The following is a 6,000-nucleotide window of genomic DNA, read 5'->3' as shown; positions in this document are numbered from 1 at the left end:
CAAATGCTGCTGTGACAAAACTGTTCCCTATCACTCTCTTTTGTTAAATATTTGCTACAACACTAGCTCAGTGCTTTTCTTAAACTCCACAATCTTGGATTTAGGACTGACAATAGAGAAGAAGCACAGAAAGAGTGTATGTGTTCACAGGGATAACTCCTAAAATTTCGAAGTCTGATGGTCCTAACATCACATGAGACTTTATTTGTTTCTTCAGTTAAGCTTTGTGAAGAAAAAAAAAAAATGCCTAAAAACTATCTAGTTTATTTTTGTCTGGAACTGCAGGGCAGATGAGTTTTCCAGAAGGGATAGAAGGCTGCCATTGATTTTATTATTGAGTCAGTTTTAATGAGTCACAGTATTTTTGGAAGGCTTTTAAGATTACTGTAAAGTGCTTAGTTACAGTGGCTACAGGTGCCAAGGCAGGAAAGGCAACAACAAAAAAATACACAGCAGCTGTATTGCTACACTTCTGAGAACTGGGATCAGCAGAACAACACACATGGAAAATGCAAAAGAAAATAGGAGAAAATGTAAGAGATGAGAGAAGTCAGCATGGTCAGCTGCTATGCTACAGCAAAATGCATTTTATTTAGGGGACTGTCCAATGCCCTTTAGCCACAAGTTGGAAAAGGCCTCTGGCAGACTGTGGATTGCCAAGACATTCAGTGAATTGCATGTTTGCCTTTCAAGCTGTCCTTTGGTTGCAAGTCATTTGCTCCCATAGCTGCCAAGCTCTACCACTGCCATCCTGTGTTGAATGAAACTGGAAACATCTCATTTAGCAGATGAGAGAAGAGAAGGTAGAGAAGGGAGAAAGAGGTGGCATGAAGAGAAGAAAAAAATGCATTTTTTGTTGTAACTGGAACAAATTCCCTTTTTCTTTTTGCCTGTGCTCTTCTGAAATACATAGGGCATAGCATTCAAAGAGCTCACAGACATACTCTATCTTATAAGGCAAGAAAATATTCAATGTTTTGTACTAAAAAGAATGTACTAAGAAGTACATTCTGAAGATGTGGGGATGCAAATCAAACAACCTCAAAAATACAGGGCTAGAGAAAACGTTTACAGTTATCATACAATGTGTTTGCTAGATTTTCAGATGCTTCCCGTGATAATTGGACTCAGAGTTAAGTAGAAACAGCAACCATGATTTCAGTGAGCCAGCTCTGAGTAGGATCCACTGAACATGCACACATCTGCCTCTGCCTTGGCATAGCAAGTGGCTGCATGCACAGCTGGATACTTGCATATGCAAATACTGGTTTGTATGTACAGATAGCTGCGTGCAGCCCAGAAATCAGTTCTGACTTGGAGGCCCATTTCAGCCTCCTCCTGCTGCCCCCACCCCCTTCACCAGATGGGCACACGCAGAATATTCTCCAGGCTGCAACAACAGCATCATGAAGGGTCACCACCGACTTCACAGCATCTTCCAGCATCCTCACCAACCACATTGCTTGCCTTGGAGATGCCACATAGCAACCTGGGCACCAGACACCCTGTGTCTGCAAACAGGCATGCACGAGAAAGGCAGTGAGAGCAAAGGAAACTACTTATTGTCTCCGGTGGGGTGGAGTCGCAGCGGATCCAGTCCTGTGTCTGCTTTTCATGCGTGACTGGCATGAGTCCCACCGCTAAGTCCTTGGCTGACGGCCATGTGCAGAGTGGCAGGCACCTGTCCCTGCTGGGAGACCTGGCGACCCCGACCTGCCCTAATGGTTAGTTCTTTTCTAACATCATGTCTACTTGAATTTACCTCAGGATTTCCCCCCTCCGGGTGCCAGGGAGCTAGGCTGATGCCAACTGCTTCACCATGGATAAAGCAAGGAGCGTTCCCAAGCTGCACTTGGGCACCCTTGAAGCATTCAGCTGTACTCTCCTCACTGGAACAGATGGGGCACATGAAGGTGTTAGTGTCTTCCACCACATCAGCAAAATACCCCAGCACTGGGATAAAGTCAGGAGGGAAAAACAAATCCCAGCAGGGCTCCCTCTCCACTGTCCTTAAAATGCAGTTTGAGACGTGCTGAGGAGCTTGCCTGGCTCCATGCTCCCAGCTTGGGGTGGCAACGGGCCTAAAATCTCTCCCCCACATCCTTCACACAAGGACATTATCCTGTACCCACAAGTCTGAGAGTTATGGGCTGCATTTTGGTTCATTTTCTTTGGGACGCCTGTTCCATCTTTTCCCTGTCAGCTCTTTCACTCCTGCAGCAGCACCTTGCAAATACAGATCAAAACCTTTCACAAGTGGCTCTGCTGGAAAGGAGGACAAGGAATTTCGTTGCACAGGAGACAAAACAGAGACCAGCCAGAAAAGATTTTATTTGCAGAAAGTTTAGGGCAGAGATAGGGCTAGGACATGGATGTCCTTATTCTGCAGCCTGTTTCTTACATAAAACTCTACTTTCTTCAGCGTTACAAATGTGAGTGGAAATATTTTCAAAGCGTGGAGAATTTTTGAGTGATCTCCCATTATTTCAGCTTTATTTATGGTCTCTTGTCCCAGTATAGGCACTTTTCACTTATCCTTCTGAAGAAAAAGAACAGAAGCTTTTGCTTTCTGTCAAATAATCTGCATTGGAAATTGGCAAGCTCTGTGCACCTCATCCTCAGTTTGGTGGCATGAAGTTCATCAGATAGAAAGAATGACAAATGGGGTTGAAGAGAACTTACTCTGCATGGTTGCCTCTTGCCAATGAAAATGGAGCTATACCATGTGCAACAGAAGCTGCCTGCTCTGTGATGAGGAAGATAGGGTGGCTGAAGGCAGAGCACCTCAGCTCTACTGCCTTGTTTCAGACACTCAGTGGCTCTCAAGCCGCCTTTCTCTTCAAGCAACCATGGACCACAGTTTCTTTTGTCTGTCATGCTCCCCCTGACCTCAGATATTCCTGGACCAAACCGTCATCTGCAAGACGGATACAGTACCTGCCGCCTGGAAGCTTTACATCAGCAGGCTCCACTGCAAAAGAAATAACATGAGGAAAACTGAAGATCCAAATCCTCTCTCTTAGAAATCAATGCTCGTTTTGTATTTAGGTTCACAGAGGTTCAGGAGCCAGCATAACCAGGGCTGGAAAATAGAAAGGACTGAGCAAAAAGTGCTTTGTGCTAGGACCACAGACCAAGACTGAAGTCAGTAATATTCTCAGGCCTGTTCATCTGTAAAAAGAGGCTAAAAACAGCCTAACAGCAGTGAGATGAAGGAAAAGCCATCATTTAGGGCAGTGGCAACTCATTAACCCAAATGACCTGCATCTCTGGTGAGCACTGACCCAAGGACTTGCGAATTTACCTCCACTACCCAATAAACTGTTGCTGCCCAGCTTCTCTAATTAAAATAGTCCTGGATTTGCAGGACCTACCCAGAGAATAAACTGGAATTTATCAGATTAGCTAAGCCAGATCATACGTAGAGCATACAGGCTGGCCAACAGCCTACTTTGGACCAGATTAAGCAGCTAAAATAATTAGGGATTTTTTGCAAAGTCTGCCCCTAAAGACTGGCATTAAAGAAATCTACTAAAGACTGAGCATATATTGCAGCCCATTCCTTTTTACCCTATTTAGTTCTTAACTTGGTGTTCTTTGGCAATTGCTGGGAATCATCTTTTTATCTTTCACTAACCAGGGAAAAAAAATTCTCTCTCTGCAGCTCCTTCAGGTGATCTGTGTCAATGGGAACTGGTGAATCTCTGAAAGAGTAAGGAGGCTATATTTAATGTATTCTTTACTCCAAAACTCTGGTCCCCCTATTCCTGTGCTCTGGTCCCTGAATTGTCAGCCTTGTGTAACGAGGAATGATTAGTGGGGAATCTATGGACTGACTGACAGCAGAGCTGTATTTTGTCCTGATCATGTAAGATGTCCCTTCTGGAAAAGGATGAGGAGGTTAAGAAAGTCTTGCAGCCTGAAAAAGACAGAACCCTGGGGGCTACATGTGAAACGGGGGTCTTTCTACTGGTCTCCTCAGGGGTAAGGTGGTGCACTGGTGCATCCCTCCACCCGCTCTCACCCAGTTACGTGCAAGGGAGCCAGCAGTGACATTCTGGCAGATGTTTCTTCAGTGCAATACGGGCTTTGCTGCCACTCAGGCAAAACAGGTTTTGCTACCAGAGCCAAAGGACTGCAGCCACGGGGAGGAGAAGAAGGAGGAGCAGAGCCAGGAGGCACCTGAGAGCTGGATTTCCTGCTCTTCCCTCTTCTCACCCTCCCTTAGCAGCCTCTGCCCAAGCCAGACAGCAGAGCCACGGGCATCTTGTTCCCCTCTGTGGGTGCAACCAGCCACTTGGCTTGTGCTTGGAGCAGGCCTTGTGCATTCTCAGCACTGCTTTGAACCTATATACAGTCACTTCAGAGGGGAATCAAGCCTGAAGCCTTCTGGGACATTTCTATGAGGCTCTGCTTTTTTGTGTCACTGGTTTCAGCCTTTCCCTTTTCCTTCAACATTTACAGGTTTTTTCCACTACACAGAAGTCATATTTAAAAAAAAAAAAGTGTAAAACATCCTAAAACCAGGAAAGCTGCATTTCTGATGGCCTCAGCTGTGAGATGCACCAGCATTCACTCACCTCCATTCTCCTTATCAAGAATCTGTCTGAGCACAGCCAACACCAGAACAGAAGGCAGCAGGTGACAAGGGGGGAAATAAGATGCTGCTGTCCTTGAGCCAGTGCTGGTCTGGAGTCGTTGTCCCTGAACAGTGAGGCAGCAGAAAGAAGGGTAAGTCGTTAAAGGAAAGAAAAAGACCTTTTCCCACTAGTTTTGACTTTGTCAAGGACACCAGGAGATTCCTGTTTTGTTATAAACTGAAAATAGAAAAAACACCTAACAGTCAGCCTTTTCATAGAAAAGAGCCATACCTTCATCAGAGCTCTGACCGGTTCAGTCAGTGGCTCCTGTATCATCACATCTCTGCCTAGCCTGTAGGTCACTCTCCTCCTTCTCTTGCCACTCTGGAATGTACTGGTTTGAAAAACGTGAAAACCCCATGCCTCTCTCACCAGCTGAAAGCATATTTTCTTTCTCAGGAGCACACGTCCATCCGAGCTCAAAGATGCAGGTTTATTTCAGCTGTGGCATTTGCAGCCCTGTATGCACAACCTAACTTTTCTGCACCTGTAATAGCCACTCAAAACAATTCTGCACCTCCAGGCTAACTAAGGGAATCTGTTGCTTGCTGCTGGTTAGAGGGTATGACCTCACACAAACAAACTAAATGCTAACTGGCCTGCAAATGAATCTTTGCATCTGCTTTTTGGGCAGAGGGACAGCTGCCACAGCAGGAGAGAACTGCTCAGACCCAGCATTCAGCCTTGGCTGCAGGGACCTGGCTCCTGAATTTCCACATGTTAAATTTCTACTGATGTAAATGAGGGAGCTCCATAAACCAAACAGTACAAATCTGAGCAGTAAGGTTTTTCTCCTAGGTGTTCAAAGGGCCCATGCAGCTTTAGCTATGTTCTCACAAAGAATACTCAGAGGGCTTGCTATAGGATCCAGGGCTGAACCCCGAATCTTTCACTGAAGTTAGCATTCATCCTCTTTTCTAGAAGTGAGTCCAGAAGCTGACCTAAGACACCCGCCGGGGGGATATTATATAACAATGGAGTCTGTGTAGTTTATGTAAAAACACTTAACATCACAGCTGCTTCCCTCCCCTACACCCTTAGCAAAATTTTCCTTCCCTCTCCCATTTAAATACCTGTTTTTTGATCATTTCACAGGGTTGGCAGAACAAGCACAATGGAAATAATGTTTGCTCGGATCTGTTTTTGAGTGTGTGTATGTGTGTGCATGACTTTTTGGCAGAATCAGTGTTTGCAAGAAGCAGATAAAACTTTCGCGTTCAAGAATCACTGACAGCCAGGAATTGCTGCCTGCTAGCAAATCTCTACTTACCGAGGGAGATCATGTCATTGTTAGCCAGGTAGAGTGGCTGGAGACAGAAATCTAGAGAGCTCCCTCGTTAGTCTATAAATTAAATAGTTG

At 45.3% G+C, this 6,000-nt stretch overlaps 1 long non-coding RNA gene across 1 annotated transcript; it reads left to right on the top strand.

Annotated features, from left to right (window-relative positions):
• The first annotated feature begins 941 nt into the window (after positions 1-941).
• LOC133273995 (uncharacterized) lies at positions 942-5,110 on the top strand. The gene is made up of 3 exons (XR_009744990.1): positions 942-1,724; positions 3,665-3,712; positions 4,600-5,110. It is a non-coding gene; the product is annotated as an uncharacterized LOC133273995 (long non-coding RNA).
• Positions 5,111-6,000: the final 890 nt, after the last annotated feature.

Source organism: Pezoporus flaviventris, unplaced genomic scaffold, assembly GCF_033815535.1.
Source record: "Pezoporus flaviventris isolate CSIRO_AGI_PZ_B2104156 unplaced genomic scaffold, CSIRO_AGI_Pfla_v1 ptg000035l, whole genome shotgun sequence".
Classification (NCBI taxonomy): domain Eukaryota; kingdom Metazoa; phylum Chordata; class Aves; order Psittaciformes; family Psittacidae; genus Pezoporus; species Pezoporus flaviventris.
The sequence above is the reverse complement of the archived record's forward strand: the minus strand, read 5'-3'. Positions and strand labels throughout refer to the sequence as shown.